Source organism: Phaethon aethereus (genome assembly GCF_964289735.1).
Source record: "Phaethon aethereus genome assembly, chromosome: 1".
Classification (NCBI taxonomy): domain Eukaryota; kingdom Metazoa; phylum Chordata; class Aves; order Phaethontiformes; family Phaethontidae; genus Phaethon; species Phaethon aethereus.
In genome coordinates this window covers 131,110,055-131,132,687 of record NC_138575.1, presented here as the reverse complement: position 1 = coordinate 131,132,687, position 22,633 = coordinate 131,110,055, and positions in this window count along the sequence as shown.

Genomic DNA, 22,633 nt, shown 5'->3' with positions numbered 1-22,633 from the left:
TCTTCTGCAAGCATGGCTGGATCCTGTGTAGACTGTTGCATGTTGCCTTCATTTATAAATACTACACTTTAGATTTTTTTTTATATTTCTGTTATCTTTATAGAAATAAAATACATGCATTCAGGAAAAACACCCGCTATATGGCACCTGTTACATTAGACTAGCTGGATTTAGGTTGTTCTAAATGGATGGCTATTCAATTTACATACCCCACTACACACTGATCTATTTCAAGCCTGTTCAGAATGAAATTGAAGATTTAAGAAACATTTACTATTTTTCCACTGCATTTCTTGTTCTCATTTCCTTTATGAAGGTTCTTTTCTTTGTATTGTCTCTTAGAAGCTTCAGGAAATAATTATCTTGAAATGTAAATTAAAAAAAAACCAACCAAACAAACTGTGAGCTTGGTTTTCAACTGGTGTAAATCAGACCAACTTTATCAGAATGGAAAGAACATTAACGTGAATTCATTACATGTGTGGGATATTTTTGGGTGATAGGAAAACTAATTTCACCATTGTCCTCCTTTTAACCTATTTGTTTCAAAAATCCAATAATTTGTTTATTTTTTTCTGGATAAGCAGATCTAGAAAACCTTTTTTGCCCTCTTCTGAGATATGTCTTTGAATGTTTGTTCATACAATATATTTGCAAAAATTAATAGAAAATTTAGATAAATTAATAGGTACATTCTGCAAAGAGGATGACTATGGAACAACAGCTGCTTTTAGTCAGCATTTAATAAAGAGCAATTCAGTTAAAAAAACCCACAAAACAAACCTATTCCTTGTTTTCATAAAGTAGTTTCCATCTACGGAACAAGGAACTTTATCTTTCCTCAAGACCGGTGCTGCTAACAGTTTCAGAGCCCAGTAATAGGACATTTCAGTTGACTTAAGTGGCAGATGATTCTAGCTGTTTTCATAGTAAGCTCAAGGTTGAATCAGGGACATGCGTCTGGTCACAGTCATCACAGGTGAGGGGTGGAGAGGGCTTTCTTCCCCTAGCAGCTTTACAGGCTGCCTTGCTAAGAAGACAGCCTCAGCTGAAGTTTACCTTTTGTTGCTAAGCTCCTAAGAAAGCTGAAACAGGAAAGGTGAGTGTGAATGAAAAGTATGATGACTCATCTCTAATCTCTCTGGTTTATAATTAAAAGCATTCAAAAATATGGATGAGTACACCTACCTCTTTACAGAGTGTAGGCTGGTCTTGCTCTCTGTCAGTCCAGAAAATGATCACCACAAACACTGTTAAAAAAAACCCAAAACCACGAAAAGGAAAGCTCTCAGTACTAGTGCGTCAGGCACTTATTTGGGAGCAGGGAGAGAGCTCATTTTCCTTTAAAGAAATGTCCTTGTCTACTTATTTTCCACACTCTTCACCCAGCTTTCAAGTCAAAACTCATTGCTCTGAAGATGCTGCCTTCTGTGTTTGGAGACTGGGATTTAAGAGTATCCTAAGAGTGTTCATAGGAGGAGAAAACAAAATGGACATCAGGGGATGGAGAAAGTGTTCCACATCTCTGACAGCCTCCTTCTCTCTCGTTGTTGCTTCTTCTCTTTGTCCTCAGGGGGCTTTTGAGACTCTGTTGGGAGCCCTTCCCTTCTGCCCTGCACACTTGAAGGAACTTCTGATAATCCACATAGTTCTTTTGAGTCTAATAATATTCTGCTAAATCAGCATCGGAAAAACCCTCGTGGCAGAGATCTTATCTGGTGGTGAGCAGACTGACCCCTCAATGAGTTGAACATACAATACTTGCAAAACATTAGGGCAAACAAGAAAAGGTAGCACAAATTAATTTGTTAACACAATAGCTAATAACAACACCATGTACCTATTGCCCTTGACTGTAACAGGTGTTATATGAAGATGGTAATAATATATGGATCTCAGTAAAACATAATCAGGCCCCAGACATGGTGATACTTCTCCCTAGATTTTACGGTATGTAAGGCAACAGGACTTCTCAGTTTACAGATACTACCAAAGGAAGGTGTGTAATATATAGCCATACTTATTTGGATAGATTTTATGAGAAGCTGAAACTGTAAACTTAGCGTAGAGAGCTAACCATTTCAGTAAAAGTCTGTGGATGGGTCAACAAGGTGTACTTTGTAAACCTGTTTTCAGCTGTTAGCTTCAGCTCATGGAGAATTTCCTGCTGTTTATATCACTGCCAAATCTTGCTCCATAACTGTTATGTAAGGAATTTTTGCTATTGTTATCAGGATTTCAACATAGTCACATTAATGGCCCTGTGCAGGAGACAATAATGCAATATGTGAAACATAGTTATTTTTTCTGTTGCTGGTCCTTTGTGTGGAAAATATGGGAAGAATAATTGCACTGCTGAAATTGGTGATATACAGTTATTATACTATTAATTATATGCAAAAAAGAAGGCAGACACGGGGTAATAGGATATTATTACCTCTCATTTTAATGTGATTTTAAATGAAAATTTAAATGAAAATTTAAAAATTTAAAACTGAAGCATAATGTCACTTAATCGGAATAATCTGTCTTTATGTTAAGAAATACATTAGAAAAAACGCAGTGAGATTTTAAGATATCTTTTATTTTATAATATTGCAACACAATACTAGACTAGAGTCATAACAGTGATTTTAAGGGAATTACAAAAGGAAAGTGGAAAAAGTGTAGGTTCACCATTCAAACCAGACATATTTACAGATTTGTTCAAGCTTCAACAAATTTACAGATGAGCTCTATTAACTTTGACATCTCATTTAAATATAGGAATGCATCTATTTTCTGGTCTTGTGTTTGTTTAATGCTTATTTCAAGAATATGGCCAACCATGCCGCTGAATCAGGCCTGAAGTTTTCAGCAGCTTGCAGGAAAGCACCCTCACTAACAACAGAACTTATTCCTAAAAACACCTGCAGAGATGTCAAGGAAATGTCCCGTGTGATGGCTTTTGCAACTTGCTATTTGCACCTGAAAGGCAAATAAACACACAGAACTTAGAAAAAGTGGTCTGAGTTGGATTACCTTACCCTTAATTCAGCATAATTCTTGAGCTTCGAGAAGCATTAAGAGCTTTACCTTGATAATCAGGTTTGGCATATTGGTGTCCAATACCTTTTTTCCTTTGCTTGACTGACAACTCTTGCCCTCATAATGTTGTTAATCCAGTTCTTTATCATCTGTAATGTATAGTATGCATGCAAAAGCAGGGAAAAACCTGAAATGTGGGACCGCATGTAAAAAATCTTGAGAACCAGCACATCTCAGATTACAGAGGTCATTTATAAACTCTTAAGAGAGTACAATTAGTAAATCTTCTCTGGAGCATATAAGTTTCTGAAACAAAGGTAGAATGAAACCTGTTTTTTAGAATACCTCCCAGTACCTGCCTTTCTGTAAGAACTAGAAGTCATGGGTGTGCTGTGGAAGTTGTGTGCTTGTGCCTTTGGGAGAAGGGTATGAAGTGTTACAATGGAAATTAGTCTGTTGAGTGCAGACAAACAGACACTGCGGAGGAGTGCAGAGTAGGTTCTCCTTTAATAGTGCTGTGTGAAGACAAGCATACACTAAGAGAGATGGAGAAAAATGTATTAATATACATGAACTTGGAGAAAAAGAAAAGCAGCACATGAAAATATTTAATTAAAGAGGAGGTACATTTATGCACTTTTTGGGCCAGCCTTTGTAATTGAAAATTACCAGAAATTGCTTTCTGAAATTTATTAAGCTCTGCTCACAAACAGAAGTTTTCAAATCTTAATGCCATATTTCTCAGTTTCAAAATACTGGAAACTTACATAACCATGAATGTTTGTCAAATGAGAAAGAGTAGTTTGACACAGAGAAGAAAAGAGCATTCCTCTGAGCTCTCCATAGCAAATTTGGGAGCTGAGAAACCTGGATAGCTTAGATAAGATTCGAACAGGCATCAACACATGAAGTTCCTCCTTTGAACTGAACCCTGCTATCTCAGTTTCAGAAGTGCTTATGACATCTACAAGATTCTGTAGCGAAAGACTGAATGACAAGGAAGAAGAGGTGCAGCTGAAATGCTCTTTTTTAAGCAAGGGAGAGCAGCAAAGTACAGTTCCTGAGAGCAATAACAACAAAAACCCCACAGTTTTTGTTCGTGTTATAAATAAAAACTAGAAATGTTCTCTACCTTCCTTTCAGAGAGTTGTCACAAGATAAACTGCTCCCACTGATGTCAGATGAAAAGTCACTAAGTCGCTTTATCTTTTGGTAAACTTTGCATTTTGGTTGATCCAGAATGAGCATTATATCAAGCAGACTTAGCTGTTCATTTATGAATGGAGAGCGTAGACACATTCTGAAGATCACCATCATTTTTCAAGTTGTCTTGATTTACTAAAATCAAACTCTAGATAAATATCAGGCAGAAGTACCTGTCACTTAAGATCAGAGCTAGAACTATTGAATTACACAAAGTATAAAGTGAATTACATTTTGGTTGGAATAAATTCATCTCAAGAAGACTGTGTATATTGTGACAAATTTCTTATGTTGAAAAAAACCCCAAACATGAAGAAATTACGTAAACATTCTGCTTTGAGAATTTTAAAAATTAAATGTTTCCAGTTTTACTGTGGAAGGATTTTTAAAACATGAAATTAATTTGTGGTGGGTTGACCTTGGCTAGACGCCAGGTGCCCACCAAAGCCGCTCTATCACTCACCCTCCTCAGCCGGACAGGGGAGAGAAAATATAACAAGAAGCTTGTAGGTTAAGATAAGGACAGGGACAGATCATTCACCAATCATTGTCATGGGCAAAGCAGACTTGACTTGGGGAAATTATTGTCATTTATTGCCAATCAAAATTAGAGTAGGATAATAAGAACTAAACACAAATCTTAAAACAACTTCCTCCCACCCCTCCTTTCAATCCTGGGCTTAACTTTGCTCCCAATTTCTCTACCACCTCCTCCACATGCGGCACTGGGGGACAGGGAATGGGGGTTGCAGTCAGTTCATCACATGTTGTTTCTGTCGCTCCTTCCTCCTCAAAGGAAGGACTCACACCCTTCCCCTGCTCAAGCGTGTGGTCCCTCCCACAGGAGACAGTCCTCCACAAACTTCTCCAACGTGAGTCCTTCCCTCAGGCTGCAGTTCTTCATGAACTGCTCCAGCCTGGGTCCCTTCCATGGGGTGCCATCCTTCAGAACAGACTGCTCCAGCGCTGGTCCCCCACGGGGTCACAAGTTTCACCACAAACCTGCTCCAACCTGGGCTCCTGTTTCCATGAGTCCACAGGTCCTGCCAAGAGCCTGCTCCAGCACAGGCTTCCCACAGGGTCACAGTCTCCTTTGGGCATCCACGTGCTCCAGCGTGGGGTCCTCCCTGGGCTGCAGGTGGATATCTGCTCCAATGTGGAGATCCATGGGCTGCAGGGGCACAGCCGGCCTCACCATGGTCTTCACCAGGGGCTGCCGGGGAACCTCTGCCCCGGTGCCTGGAGACCCTCCTGCCCCTCCTGCTGCTCTGGCCTGGGGGTCTGCAGAGTTATTTTCACATATTCTCACTCCTCTGTCCAGCTGCAAATACTGCGTGCTGTTTTTTGCCCCCTTCTTTAATACGTTATCACAGAGGTGCTACCTCCATTGCTGACTGGCTTAGCCTTGGCCAGTGGTGGGTTCATCTTGGAGCCAGCTGGCTCTGTCAGACACAGGGAAAGTTTCTAGCAGCTTCTCACAGAAGCCACCCCTGCAGCCCCCCCACTACCAAAACCTTGCCACTCAAACCCAATACATCTTTAAAAATCCACAACCAAAGTGAAAAACTCAGTAACTTAAACAAGATGTTTTGAATTACTGTCACATTGTTTCCTTCACATATTTTCACTTCATGAATATATGAGATTTTTCTTTTTATCTTGTGCTAAAGATGTGAGAAGTATAAAACAGGAGATGGGCAAATAACAGAAATCTTGAAAATTATAACAAGATGGAAAATCAGATTTCTGTTCAGCTCTAAAGAAAGAATCAAATTACTTTGAAAATCATGTCAGATTATGTGCAATGATAAAAGGATGATAAATTTTTTCAGTGCACCTAGCAAATTGTTTGCCATCCAGATGTTCAACCTGGTGCATAAAATAATGCAAACATCCACCCTCTGTGGTGTGTTTTTCTGCTTACTACATATATGAACAGATGTATCTATAGTTCATGGAACATGCCTTGAAAAGCTAGAGGACAGTGTCATTTTTGTGTCATGGGAGGCATTCGTAGAATCACAGTATCACAGAATCACAGAAGGGTTGAAGTTGGAAGTCACCTGGTCCAACACCCCTGCTCAAGCAGGGTCACCTAGAACCAGTTGCCTAGGACCATCTAGATGTTTTTTTAATATCTCCAAGGATGGAGACTCCACAACCTCCTTGGGAAACCTGTGGCAGGGCTCAGTCACCCTCACAGCCAAAAGGTCTTTCCTCGTGTTCAGAGAGATCCTCTTGTGTTTGAGTTTATGCCCATCGCCTCTGGTTCTGTCACTGGGCACCACTGAAAAGAGCCTGGCTCCACTTTTTCCACCCTCCCTTCAGGTATTTATATGGATTAATAAAATCTACCCTGAGCCTTCTCTTCTCCAGGCTGAACAGTCCCAGGTCTCTCAGCCTTTCCTCATAGGAGAGATTCTCCAGTCTCTTAATCATCTTCATGGCCCTTTGTTGGACTCCGTCCAGTAAGTCCATGTCTCTCTTGTACTGGGGAACCCAGACCTGGACACAGAACTCCAGGTGTGGCCTCACCAGTGCTGAGGGCAAGGGTATCCTCCCTCAACCTGCTGGCAATACTTTGCCTAATGCAACCCAGGATACCATTTACCTTCTTTTCTGCAGGGACACATTGCTGACTCCTGTTCAACTCACTGTCCACCAGGATCTCCAGGTTCTTTGCTGCCAAGCTGCTTTGCAGCTGGGTGACCCCCAGTATGTATTGGTGCCTGGTGTTGTTCTTCCACAGGTACATTGAGATTTGTTGAAAACTTAGTAAGTTGATGACATTGCCAATATTTGACATGAAAGAAAGGGGGTTTTGTAATGCTTTTATTCTTTCATTCTCAGAAGTAGGCACTGTTATTTTCTGTTAATTTTTGACTTAACCCTGGCATGTATATCAGGCTCAGGAAGAAGAAAATATCAGTTAAATATAGATCTACTATTCAGACAAAAAGCACTCACCAGCTGTAATTCTTTTACTTACCAGTCAGTCAGTGTGACAAGGAAATTTTTCACATGTGTTCTGAGTTATTCCTTCTTCCTGGATGATGATGACACTCACATCCATGATGAATATTGTGTTATTCTGTGCTGCTTCCAGTGGGGCTGCAGGTGGAGACACTTTCTTGGCTGGACTGCCATGTATGTTATTAGGGCACCTGCTGGCATGGGAACTAGCCAAGGTGATGCAGGGCTAACCCTAGTTTTCTAAGATATAAACACAGACTGAGATCAAGTTTCATTTATGAATAAGTGATTCACTAACAACATGTGAGAGTTCTGGCAAATCTGGGAATTAATCCAGATTGCTAAACACTTTTTTTTTCTCAGCTTTAATGTTTCTTTACTACTGCAGATTAAAGTGTTATCATAGAATCATAGAATGGCGTGGGTTGGAAGGGACCTTTAAAGGCCATCTAGTCCAACCCCCTTGCAATGAGCAGGGACATCTTCAACTAGATCAGGTTGCTCAGAGCCCCGTCCAACCTGACCTGGAATGTTGCCTGGGATGGGTCATCTACCACCTCTTTGGGCAACATCTTCCAGTGTTCCACCACTGTCATCATAAAAAATTTCTTCCTTATATCTAGTCTAAATCTACCCTCTTCTAGTTTAAAACTGTTACCCCTTGTCCTATTGCCACAGGCCTTGCTAAAAAGTTTGTCCCCATCTTTCTTATAAGCCCCCTTGAAGTACTGGAAGGCTGCAATAAGGTCTCCCCAGAGCCTTCTCTTCTCCAGGCTGAACAATCCCAACTCTCTCAGCCTGTCTTCATAGGAGAGGTGCTCCATCCCTTTGATCATTTTTGTGGCCCTCCTCTGGACCTGCTCCAACAGGTCCATGTCTTTGCTGTGCTGAGGGCTGCAGAGCTGGATGCGGGTCTCCAGATTGGGGTCTCACCAGAGCAGAGCAGAGGGGCAGAATCACCTCCCTTGACCTGCTGGTCACGCTTCTTTGGATGCAGCCCAGGATAGGGTTGGCCTCCTGGGCTGCAAACACACATTTCCAGCTCATGTCCAGCTTTTTATGTCCTTATGCTCATCTTCCTCCTTACACTTTAGAGTTCATTTTGTTGTATTTTACTTTCCTTCCACTGTTATTTGTATGTTAAGAAAAAGAATTCACACCATATTTTAAACAATCCAAAAATCCATTTTCTTCACTCTGAACAAAGGTAAATGTGGATGAAAAACCTTTGTAACATTTCTTCTTTCCAAAAAATTTTGTTTAGAAGTGGCTTTTCACAGCTGTTTTATTTTTCAAAAACAGGTATTGTAACTGAATCACAGAATCACAGAATCACTAAGGTTGGAAAGGACCTTCAAAATCATCAAGTCCAACCATTAATCCAGTGCCACCATGTCCCTTAAGCCATGTCCCGAAGTGCCACTTCCACAAGTTTTTTGAACACCTCCAGTGATGATGACTCCACCACCTCCCTGGGCAGCCTGTTCCAATGCCTGACCACCCTCTCGGTGAAGTAATTTTTCCTAATATCCAAACTAAACCTTCCCTGGCACAACTTGAGGCCATTTCCTCTCATCCTATCACTAGTTAGTTGGGAGAAGAGACCAACACCCACCTCACCACAACCCCCTTTCAGGTAGTTGTAGAGAGCGATAAGGTCTCCCCTCAGCCTCCTCTTCTCCAGACTGAACAACCCCAGTTCCCTCAGCCACTCCCCATAAGACTTGTGCTCCAGACCCTTCACCAGCTTTGTTGCCCTTCTTTGGACACGCTCAAGCACCTCAGCATCCTTCTTGTAGTGAGTGGCCCAAAACTGAACACAAACTGCTTATGTCTGAGACAAATTTTCTTTCTCTTCACTGCTTTGAGGAGCTGAAACAGAAAATAGAAAGGAGTTCTCATGCTATTTGGAGAAATTAAATTCATATTGGAGGAAGGGCTATGCACAGCTCAAAATGTTATCTTACAGAGTAAGATGCCTACAGGATAGGCAGCAGTCACGGTAAAAATCACACAGCCAAAAAAGTAATAAATTGATGACTGCTAGAACAAAGCTCTACTCCACACTTCACACTTCTGATTAATGAAGAGATCTAAAATTTGAATTGGACCATCAGAAACCACTTAGCACATCAGTGTGTTTTGATACAAAACACCATCAATGAGCATTTTATGCCACCTCAGGCTATTAATTGTCAAGACATGATTGTACCCCCCCCCCCCATTTTAATATCAGCTGCAAGTATAACCTCTATTTCATTTAGATCTAGGGATCAAGAGAATAAATGTCTGAGGGCTGGTTCCCGGAATCAAATTTCCTTGTGTTTTTCCATTATGGTAGTATAATTATTTGCACTTTCTACAAATTGGGTGTAAAATGCTATCACATCTGAATTCTTCAGCCCCTATGCCTTAGCGTTCTTTTTCTCTCATTTTGTGTTTGTGTGTAAAATTCATGTAGCACCCTTCCTGACAGAGCTGTGCTCCTCTTTTTTTCCCCATGATCCAGTCTGTAGTGAGTTGTGGGGCAAGAAGGATCCCCTACTGATGGTATGGATTAGAAAAGGTTGAAAGGGTTGATAAGGGCAGGCGTGAGTTGCACACACAATGCAAGGTCATGGAAGAATCAGGCTCAGCTATCAAATGGGAAATGGATTGCAGTGTTTTGCCCCAAATACAGTAACGAAACTGAAATAGTACAGCCCTGCCTGAGTGGTTTTATACACTGAAAAACAGGGTTGAAAACAGGGGCATTCACCTTCTTACTTCCCCATTAGTTCCTTAGGTATTCATTGCCACCTCTCACAGTTGCAAACCTGCAGCCAGCCCTGTTGTCTATCAACTTCACATGTCACATTATGACTTGACTCAAGACAATATTGACAGCTGCCACAGAAAGAGATTAGGAAAATCATTAGGATGCGATGAAAAGAACACATGAACATGTAATGAGGTTGAAACTATCTTAAACTCAGGGTGAAAGCAGAAACGTTTGGGCTAGCATATGTGGTCTTAGAATTGACTATATTCACCTCTAGTGAAAACAATATGCTCTTCTCAGCACAAAATGCCAATGTTTGCCTATAGTTCAGGTATACAAACAAACTGCATATCGTTGCCACTGCTGAGGGCTAGAGACAGACAGCTAAATATCTATTTTCCAACCTGTTGGAAGCTTGTTCCAAGGATCTACATAGAGAAGGGGAATTGTAGATAAGTTTGGAAGCAGGAGGGCAGCGGATGTTCAGACTCTGCTATTCTGTGCCTGGGGTTTGTTCTCTAGAAGAGCTAGGACTGCTTATTCTTGATTAATTGGGGTCAGGGAATAGATGATAAATGGAGGCTGTATTCTTGCAGTGTTAATCGTTCACCTTTAGTAGAAGGTATAGGCAGTCACAATAAATAGTATAGGAAATTTGTGAATTATTCTATTACTTGCAGAACAATTTAAATGTGCACACTAAGATATTGCTTACCTGGTGGCAGGACTCCTTCCTGAAACCAGTGATTCTCTGTGGGTCGCTGTGGGTTTCCTGGCAATATGTGTCAGCAGCCATTGATTAAGGTGTATTTCATCACACTGTTAGCTGTCACAGGAACAAGTGGCCGGGCAGAACCTGCCAGGCCACTGCGACTCCATCCTCTGCTGACACTGTTCAACACAACCGTCACTGTGAAAATGTTTCCTTCCCTCCCATGGTGACTCTGGTTGAGAGGATCGGCAGGGATATTTGCAGAGTGGTCAGACACAGGACAGGGTGCAGCCGCAGCACCACTGCTGCGTAGCTCTGGCTGGGGCTAGCACGAGACCCTCAGCTTGCAAGCAGCTCCCAAGGGAAGAAGGGGCAGGTCCAGCTCAGGGCATGCTTTAGAGAAGTTCTTGTCAGCACAGGAGCTGTCCTTGGGCTCAATCAACTAAATTAGAAGCTGGAGGGCACTGGGGGCTGTGACACATAATTACAGCCTAAATTAATTCATACACAGTTACACTTGTGTGTTCTCAAGTCAGCACTGTTTTTCAGCTTACTCAGCCTTTCTTTTTTTCCTCGTGTTTATCTACTCCATCAGCTATATTTGTAGAGAGTAATAATATTCCCAGTTGCCTCGTTTTTACTAGACTGCACAGTACAGATTTTTTCAGTCTCCTTTCATCCAAAAGACTGTCCATTTCTTAAATTTACCTAGCAGTGGCTAGGATACAGTATGAGGTCATTTTTTGGTGTGGGTGACTAAAATCGAACATGGTACTCTATCCTCAATACTGTTGTCATTACACAGGAAATACATCCCTGAATTTTAGGGTTTGGAAGTAAACAGCTGTCTTTGGTGAGTGCAGATCACACTAAATAGTCTAGTATAGCTCAGACTCAAAATCTAAATATGTTTATAGAATAGAAGAACAAAATCAATTGGCAGTGAATAATGTGGAAGGTTTGTCAACTTGCTGTTCTTGTAGGATTTTTATATGCTTTAATTATACAGACAGAAACAATCATTAGGAAAGATTTTCATAACTTGTGGTAGGTATGTTTCACCTGTTTTCCCTCCAACCGCCTCAGAGATGCAGGTATATATGCTTTTGTTGACACAGTATCGGCTTTGCTGCACTGTGTTTAGCTTTAGTTGGTCTGATGGGACCATATGGATATTGGTTTGAAGGAACTTCCTATAATGATGTGTTATTTGAATATCCAGTGGGATAGACAAGTAGATTCCACCCATATTTTATGCGAGTGGCCATTTTCTCTATAATTCAAATGAGCACAGTGAATTAACCAAGTATTTTTTTTTTCAGTGTTATGGATGTTTTTCACATTGCCCATTTTCTTTAGGCTTATAATTATTATTTTCAGTATCTGTATCCCCAACATTTTCTAATAAAGTACAAACAGCAAGGTAGTAGTGCATACTAATGTGTGCTGTGCACACCACCATTCTTGTATGACTGCTATAATATGTATACAAAAAAGCAGTTTGTGAAAAACACAGAAAGCCAGACAAACACTTCGTCATAAGTATGGTACTGAAAGGAGAAAATAAAGAACTAAAACATCAACACAAATTAACATGTTGTTGATATAGAGAGAAACCAAGAATTCAGATCAAGGCTCGAGCATGTTTCAAAGGGAAAAGTATGCAAAATTCCGTATAAAGGAAAGTCAGAAATATCTTGTACTACTTCATCTCTGGGAGCAACACAGAGATGGAAAAAAAAAAAGAAAAACAAAAGAGCTGGAGCAGGTTTGAAATAGGAAGAAAGATTAAAGTAGACAGAAGCAAGTGTGGAGGAGTTACAGTGGAATGAAAGAAAATGATAACACTTTATCAAAGGAAAATGGAAGTATAATCTAAAGCAAGTTTTCCTTCAGAATAAAAGAGGTGGCTGCTACTCTGTGCGGATAATTTACATTTCAGTTACTTCAAACCAGTAGAGAAGTTTTGTCTGAGCAAAATCATTTTGTTTGTTATGGAAGTTCAGGTTCTCTATTTTTTCATCTGTACAAGGCTAAGGCCTCTCAGTGGTCTGCGGTCATGTGCTATGATCCTGGAAAAGAATGCATGTATGACTGATTTGTGGTTGTTCTGCTAAACAACATTGAAAAAGAGAAAGAGGAATGGATTAAAGAGTAGTCGTGTTGATTTTAAAATTTGTTCATAAGGTGCAGTGTTTCTCTTTTGTGTCCTGTTTGTACCATTTTTATCACTGAGCTGCAAACTACTCTTTGGGTTACTCCAGGACAGCAGGCGTTACACTTGCAGAGCTAAGTCCCTGGGAGATTTTTTTTCCTCTTTATGTGTATCTTGGTTATTTGTAGTATATATTTCTGTGGAGAATTCTGAAGATTTGTGTTATGATAAGTCAGTTCTGGAAAGTAAAATAGGAATAGGTGAAGATAGTATTACATATACATTTTAAATAAGTGCCCAAGAGGTGTTCTTATACATAATGTATGCTTCTGCCTCCAACCTCCAGCACTGAGCACTGCCAACCTATGCATTTGTTTGATGTATAGACTAGTTAGAGAAGGATGTCTTTATAAAGGTGAGAATTACTACTGCTCTTGAGAAATAAAGTGTACTACAAGGACCACTCGCATATTAGACAACTAGCTTTTAGCAACACAGGAACTTTGGAGGAATTTGTTCCTCATGATTACTGCTGGAACATGCTGCATGTCATTATAGCAAGCAATATGGAGAAGGAGTAAGCTCCCTCCAATACTGTGCCTCTTAAAAAAATTGGCTCTGTGCATGACGGTGATGTTCCCTCGCTTTTTCCTCATCTTCCTTCTGATGTCGTTATTGAAATAGTGGAGGATATTTATGAGAAAGAGATGTTAGTTTCCAGAACTTCCCCTGGACAGAAGTATGGAGGCAGGATAACAATCTGAATATTGTGAGATAGAAGGGATTCATTTGGGAGACAGAAATTGCCAAATCATTGAATTTGATGGAGAGAGTGAAGATAGAGAAGTATATTGCACTGATCCATATTTTTTGAATGTATACCATTGCATTTTCATGGTACTTTATTCCCTGTTAACATCATTTCCTTTCAGCTAGTTGTCCAGAAGACTGAGATGCATATCTTTAAATACTGAGTCCTCAAAATCCTATTTAAATAGGCAACTACCCGTAGAGATAGACTGAAGTCTGTTGACATCTCAAATGCTCTAAATGTGTATATACCTACAATTCTAAGTATACACAGTTCTTAATCCTTGGCAGCACAGAGGAGCTAGGTATTGAATTAATACCTTTATGTTTTGGCTAAAATAATGACATATCAGTGCTTCATGTTTAGACATGCACAAAACACAAGGCTGGAACTGACAATTATGACTGTCTGACTTTATAACTTTGTTCACATTTTATGCAGTATTTTCTAATTTTGCATAAACAACTTTTGGTTGAAGTAGAAGTTGAAGAGAGTTTGGCTGATGTTAAAAGAAAATCCACCATGTAGCTTGTCCTAACAGTTCATCACTCTACTAACAAACATTTCCTTTTTGTTTCTAGTTTTTAGACACCATGTCTTATTTAAATGAATTACTTCGCAAAATGTAGCTCTAAAACTTGCAACATCTATTAAAGATCAAGGTTCAAAAAAGAGCAGATTTTACACCATAAGAAGAAAATACAGGGCTCTAAACATGGTTTTCTGTCATGAACCCATCCTGAACCTGTTGTGTTTGGTCTTCAGGACATTAGAGAATTGTCTAAGTATTGACATTAGAGTATCGTCTAAGAGCAGTATAAGCCTGTTACAGAAAATCCTGAATTCGTCATCACATCTGGTAGGTTTTTTAAACCTGCTGCTAACTTTTAATCTATAGTTAATGTGTCTTTTGTTTCAAATTTGATGTGTAGTTCACACAATGTATAAGATAGTGACTTCATCATGAACCAGAATAGGTTTAATAAAACATAAAAGTGAGCTTCAGTTTTACAGTTCTAACTATGCTTAGGAATTTTTTTCCCCTATTGATTTGGATTCTCCCTGGCTTTCAAACTTACTTTCCCCCCCCCCGCCTCTTGTAATAAGGTCTTTTACTATCTTATAAGGCAGATTAGATCTTTAAGCTAATTTCCTTTGATATCCTTATGAGACTCCTTTTGATTGTTAGAATAGAAGGTCCTTATAAATTTCCAGTATGTTTGACAGTCTAACAAGTGTTCTCCATTCTTTATTTCTATGAATATTGGATTCCATTAAATTAATTTGAAATATAAAATACAAAATTGATATATTTACCATCTTTTAATTTCTGCAGAGAAACTGTCTACAACAATTTTACTTGCAATAAATATGGCAACACATTCACTAGCATTTAGATGAGAGCCATTGATTAATTTCACAGAATCACAGAATCATAGAGTAGCTCAAGTTGGAAGGGACCAATAAGGATCATCGAGTCCAAGAACATTAAAAAGCAAACAAAAATAAAGGCTGAAACATCTGACAAAAATTTACAGGAGTGAGTACAGTAGTCCCTGCCTTAACCACAAGTTCAGAGACTTGTTCTTGCTCAGTCTCTCACCATGGCAATACATGGCAACTTGGACTAGGTTGAATACGAGCCAAATGAATGGGTAACAAAAGCTGCACACTGATTGACCTTAAAAGAAATACAGCCAGTAGGCCTAGAAGGAACTATCTCTTTCTGTTCAGTATTAGTGAAGCTGTACCTCATTTACTGCATCCAGTTTCAGGCACTCAGTCCCAGAAGGACTGTGGATGGAGGTGGACTGGAGCCTTGGGCACACAGACTGTGTGAGGCTGAGGGAGCTGGGCTTCCTCGGTCTGGTGACAGAGGCTAAGGGGGACAACTTAAGAACTCTGTACATCTATTCAAAGGGGATGGGGCCAAAGATAATAAGTGGTAAAAGAAGTAGCAGCCACAAGCTTGTCCAGTTTCTAACGGGTTGTTTGGAGAAGCTGTGTCACTGGGAGGGTGGTGTGGCACTGGGAGAGGTTTGCCAGTGGTGCACCCTCTGCCCTTCGGGGTGTTCAAGATGGAGTTAGACAAAGCCATGGCAGAGCTGATCTGGTGCTGGCAGCTCTCCTGCTTTGGGCAAGAGGCTGATCTGTGTGACCACCAAAGGTGCCTTCCAACCATCATCCCTGTGACTTTGTGACTACATGATTTTGCTGAAAGTCAGAATGGGACAGGTCAGATTAACTTAAGTCTCACAGACTGGGTATTCTTTAGAAAATTGAAATATATGGATTTAGTGTCCTCAAGGAAAAGAAGAGATTTGAATCTGAGCCTCAAGACTCTGTGTGAAAAGGAGCAGCTTTACTATTTTCTGATGGGATTTGTTAAAGACACTTTCTGTTTCACCTCCTTACTTTGTCTAAAAGTTCTGGAAAGTTAGATATTGTTTAGCTATAAATTAAATGACATGCTTCACTTTTGAAATAGATGGTGAGAGAGGGAATGGAGAAAGATATTTTTGCCAAGATTTTTGCCAAGTACATCTTGTACTCACAGAAATTATGATTGTAGATGAATTCAAATCAAATATTTCCTCTGTACTTTCAAGGTTCAGCAGAGGAGAAAAAAGTAACTTTTTTTTCCTCTCTATAATTTTGAGAAATGTTAATAAAACTCTGAAGTGTCTGATTATATAAAATACTTCTTTCCTAAATATTTCTAGTTTTGATTTTTTTGCAACGTTGTTAAAAAGAAACTAAACTAGAAAGAAATCCTTCATAGTGTTTTTTTTTCCTATGTACTCTCATCTTTAAAAAAAGTAGGTGTAAATGACTTTTGGAAGAAATCTCATTATTTTTTGTAAACAGCAATTACTGTGACTAAAGGTCCTGGACAAAGACATGAAAGTTAGTCATTTCAATACCATGTAATTTTCTTATTTTGTATTTTCTGTTTTGAAAGCGCACAAGAGCTGTGGAAAGCATACAAATTTTGGCAAGCACCAAACTTAATTTCAGCTCTGTAGGGCTTGGAGAATACAGTAAAATAGCGAAGTCCAAAGCCTCTGCTGTTGCACACCCTAGTTCAAGGCTCCTCCTTACTGGATGATTTTTCCTAATGACTATAAGGCAGTCCTGCCATGCAATGCCAGCCTATATCTTACCCCTGCATGCCTGGCAGCTGTGAGCAGACCTTGTCCCAAACACTGTTCCTGGCTGCAGCCATAGTATCATGCTTGCCATAATGTGCTTATCGCCCATGTGAACTGCCTTTGTGTTTGCAGAGTACAATAAGAAATCAAGACTGCAGACTCTGCTACCTCAGGGCATTAGCAGTGACATCACTGAAGAGTAACACTAACCCTGAACCAAGTCCCCATCCATCTCCCCTGGATCAAACCCAAATGTAGAATTTTATCTCCGTCAGCCGTTGTGTCTACCCTGTGAGCTTTTGCTCACTTGCCAAGAAGTGAGCTCAGTGAAATTTCATTGTTTGGCTTGGAAGTAGGCCAGAGTCTCTTGGCAATGTGAAAAATTTGGTTAGGGTGTAGGAGTGTGAAAATGAAGGATGAAAATGTGGTGTTTTTTTTAATGAGCAGTCCCAGAAAACCCAAAAAGCTAGCACATGGGTTGTTTCTGATTGGGTCAAACTGATGAGCTTTGGGTTTGCAACATACATGAATTTCTGAACTATAGTGTAAATTTAGGCAAAAAAAATCCTGAGTGAAACCTGATTTTAAGTGCGGTCTTTCAATCCTGTGTTAATCTAACACTCAATTTTCCCCAGGAACACTCATTAGCAGAAAGGCAAAATGTTTTTCATGGTAAATACTTTTGTATGTCTTTTTGATATCCAAATAAATACCTACTACAATTAATAGTGTTTTGAGTAAACTATATTTTTGTTGTTTGTTGTTAGTGAGGCCATGGTTATGACATCTCCTTACCAGTTCTAATCAACTGAATTACTCAATTAAACTGTCATAACCTGAAGTATAATTGTCCCAAAGTAACTCTGTATAGCTCTATAAATCAAGCAATACAAAAGACACTGATTAATTATTTTAAAACCGTTTATGAGCTCTTAAATCCACAAGTATTTTTAATGGATATGTATTCCTTCTGATGCTGGAGTACCTCCATGCATGGCTTCTAAAAGCTCTCAATGTCAGCCCTTACCATTAAGTTGCTAAAGCATTTCCTCTCCACTTTTTCATAAAATCCAGCTTACAAACAGTCAGATGATAAAAGCTACTATGCTGTTGAGTAAACCAGCCTTTACAGAGAGCCAGGCAGAGACAAGCAGAGCAGGAGTGCTTATCCCACTGCTGCACAGAGTACATAGCGTACAAGAAGTTGGTTGAAGAAGGTTGGACCCCTGAATCTTGGCTAGCAGACAGCAGAGTCAGCCATGGGCCACAGATGACATACACTGAGGATGGACACAGAGGGCGTTCATCCAGAAAGACGTTGCAAAGTGGTGAGTTAAGCAGATACACAGCTTTTCTTAGCAGCAAAAGAGTCTCCATATTCTTAAACACTGACTAACTTGCAGAAGCCATGTCCAGGAAAAAAGGTCCTCCCTTGTGACCCTGTGACCATCTGTGGGTCTCAGTGATGGTAGACTATCCCCCATACTGGTGGTGAATGACTAACTGGTTTCAACTCCTAGAAGACTGCTGGTGGGTAACCCGGGGGAGAAACAACTCTATGGCAGTGAATGCAAACTCTACTAACCAGATGAGGCTTGGAGCAAATATTGGGTATCTTCCATGTCTTTGACTTGTGGCTTCTTCCAGGTAAAGCAATGCATATGACAGGGTACATGTTTGCTTTCTACCTGTGATTCACCTGCTTTTCTTTTTCCCACCTTTCTCCTTTTATGATTTTTTTTGCTCTTGGCTAAAAAATTCTGCTGTTCTATGACTGTAATTTAATTTCTGTGTTGTTACAGATCCTAGAGGTTTTCAATTTATTTACATATCTAGCAATCAAGTAGGTTTACACTTTGTAAGGAATCAGCTCTAATTTATAACCTGTAGTCACCTTGCTTGTTGTTCATAGGGAAAGGACAATGCTGTTTAAAGGACACTTAAGAGTTCTTGTAAAGTTTCCTGGTCCAAAGGAGGTCTGTATGTATTTGTAGCTTTTCCTATCTGCAGTAACGTTCTTTTACTTTTACAATTATACGGAACTAAAAAAATACAGGTTGTATACATGTGTTTGCATTTAAATTAATATCCTTTCAGTGCTATTTTTATATTGCTTTAATTTAATGCATTGTAAATACAAAGTTCTTGGAGAAGATATAAAATGATTTGATATGATATTGATTACTTCCTGCTTACATATCTATTATCAGAATCTTTTTAGACTTAGAACAGGCAGAGACTTGTGTCGGCTTGTCTTATGAAAGACATTAATTTTATTAATACATTCAGTTCCTGACTGTCAGTGACACTTGGCTGTGCAGATAGGCACAGATACTGGCATGAAAACTAAACAATAGATACAGGAATAATTTGGCCTGACGTGGCTCATTTGCATCTATCAATCTACAAGCAATGCAATCTACACAATGTTTTCTTTGAAAGGGCATAAACAATCCTGGATCTCATGGAGGAAACACACATTCAAGACATAGGTCAGGGAAAGTCTTGAAATTTATTTCCATCTCAACTTTCTTTTGTGTCAGCAAATGCTGTGCATCAAGATTGCTTCACAGTCAGAAATTTTGAGGGGTGCCCAGATTTTGGCTTTGTAATACTAAAGATCAGCCTTGTTCAAGGACAAAAAATAAATAATTTCCAAAACAATGAAAGTAAACCTAATAATGAAGCGTCATCCTTGGTTTTAGCCCTTTGAAATTAATGAAGTTTATCACAGGGTTTTTTTGTCTTTTAACTCGGACATTTTTGTTAGTGTTAACAGGAGTATCTCATGCTGATGTCTGGAAAACAGTGACCGCTGAGGTTGACAGCATAAACTTCCACCTGGGAACAGCATGAGTGATCCTGTGCCTTGTCATTGACATCAGTGGGACTTCATGTACAGGTAATATTCTCAGCTGATGTAAAGCACAGGGTTTTGTTATTTACATGGCTCTGCCACCTGGCGCAGAATTGCTTCACTGGTTCTTAAAATAGGACTGGGGGTAGAAGTTTTGCAGAGCATACCAGGAATGCAGTGGAGAGCAAACAGTGCAGCCCAGCTTAATGCCTCTGGAGTCCCTGGCAAAAAAAATTGACTGTTCAACTTTTTCCCTTGAGAGCTGTTCTTTTTTTTATTCTCACTTTACACATATCCTGAAGTTCTTGGTGTATAAGCAATAGAACCACCTTTGTTCACTTTAAAGTAATACCACAGCAAGATGTAGTTTGAAATGCAGTGATATTGAAAGTGTTCTGAGGTCACTGAAATGGTCTCCCACCGATGTCAGAGTAATTTCAATTGTGTTCTGTAATCTTGATAGAAATAGATTGTGAAAAGCTAAAAGGTGTTATTTCCAGACGTGCTCTGTTGCTCATGATTGTAACATTTCGATAAAAGAAAAAAAAAAACATGAATGGGAAAAAGTAAAACATTCTCTTAACAATGATAAAAAGATACTATCTTACTGCTATCAAACGAGGTTCCTCCAGGACCTTTAAACAAGATTGGTAATATTTCAATTCCACATAAAGACCAAGTGAAAATGGAACCACCTTGCAGACTAAGATGTTGCACCAAGAAAGCAAGGATATTAGAATTTATTCAGGTCATTGTGGCTGGGGCCTTTTGAATGGATTTGTGAGCTAATCTTACAACAATCAGACTTAATCTGGGAATAATTAGGAAGATGGGATCAAATATCAAGTAATATCAAGCCAGGAACTGGGGTGGAAGCTCCAAAATAATGATCACTCAGAGGACATGTAGGCTAAATCAAACATCTCAACTATTAATTTTTGGTGAAAGTAAGGAGTCATGTGCTTACAGCTATGAATATATGGCAGTTTACAGTGTCTCCAGGATTTCTGTTGTCCAACCTTAAAATTTCCTTAAAAATGTAGAGTAAAAGATTAGCAGCAAAACTCATGTCATTTTGTCTCAACAGCAATAATCTTTCAGGAAGAAATAAAAATTACTCAAATTATAACAACCTGCAACTCCTTTATCTATTTCTGCCTGTTTCACAAGTAAACCTGGACATGGACACATGTGCTAGATGTAAATAAAATGATTTCAGAGTTAAACTCACTACACGTCACAAAGCAACTAGCTCTGTGTCACGACCTAAAGAGATACCTGGCTTGCAGGTGTGTAGAGATTGCAACTGTGGTTTCATAGGATTCCGTAATACACAAGGAGACAGAGGCTTTATCCTCTACATTTCTCTGTTACAGATTACAAAAAATACCACACAAATTGCCACTAACCTGTATAATATCATAAAATCAGCCCGAGCAAGTATACCTATGATTAATAAAGTTAATATATATGTTTATTACAAATTACTATCAGCAATTAATAATATAGTATCAATCAATCAATATAGCAGCAGTCAATAATACAAGAAATCATTTGTATAGTGACAACCAATTGTATGGCAACAATTAATAGAATAGAAACAATCAAGAAGGTATATTCTTCAGGAGTGTGAGGGGCAATGCGATGGAGCGGACTGGGCACCATGTCGGGCCAAGAGAGCAGGAAGAAGAAGCCAAAGAAGCAGTCAGAGGACCTGGGACAAGACAGATCTGGCATTTAAACAAAAGCAGAAAGAGGAGCAGAAGAAACTTGATGAGATGAAAGCAAAGGTTGCTGGAAAAGGGCCTCTCACTAGTGGTGGTATAACGAAGTCTGGCAAAAACTAGCTTGATTAAACTGCAGGGTAAGAAGCGATAGAGTTACTCAATGGATCTACAGACTTCAGAGAGCCACAAAAATTCACTATCCTTTGGGAAACATTGTACATTTTGTTTAGTCAGAATAAATCTTTTTTGTTAAGATGTAAAAAAATTAAAAAGCTGGCAACATGCACTCATAGCCCAGAAAGCCAACCATCTCCTGGGCTGCATCCAAAGAAGCGTGGCCAGCAGGACAAGGGAGGTGATTCTGCCCCTCTACTCTGCTCTGGTGAGACTCCACATGGAGTCCTGCGTCCAGCTCTGGAGCCCTCAGCACACGAAAGACACGGACCTGTTGGATTGGGTCTTGAGGAGGGCCAGAAAAATAATCAGAGGGGTGGAACACCTCTCCTGTGAGGACAGGCTGAGAGAGTTGGGGTGGTTTGGCCTGTAGAAGAGAATGCTCCAGGAAGACCTTATTGCAGCATTTCAGTACTTCAAGGGGACTTATAAGAAAGGTGGGGACAGACTGTTTAGCAGGGTCTGTTGCAATAGGACAAGAGGTAATGGTTTTAAACTAGAAGAGGGTGGATTTAGACTAGATAGAAGGAAGAAATTTTTTATAATGATGGGGGTGGTGAAACACTGGAAGAGGTTGGCCAGAGAAGTGGTAGACGTCCCATCCCTGGCAACATTCAGGGTCAGGTTGGATGGGGCTCTGAGCAACCTGCTCTAGTTGAAGATGTCATAGAATTGCAGAATCATTAAGGTTGGAAAGGACCTTCAAGATCATCAAGTCCAACTGTCAACCCAACACCACCATGCCCACTAAACCATGTCCTGAAGTGCCACGTCTACACATTTTTTGAACACTTCCAGTGATGGTGACTCCACCACCTCCCTAAGCGGCCTGTTCCAATGCTTGACCACTCTCTTGGTAAAGTAATTTTTCCTAATATCCAATCTAAACCTCCCCTGGTGCAACTTGAGGCCATTTCCTCTCATCCTATCACTAGTTACTTGGGAGAAGAGACCAACACCCACCTCACCACAACCCCCTTTCAGGTAGTTGTAGAGAGCGATGAGGTCTCCCCTCAGCCTTCTCTTCTCCACACTGAACAAGCCCAGTTCAGTCAGCTGCTCCTCATAAGACTTGTGCTCC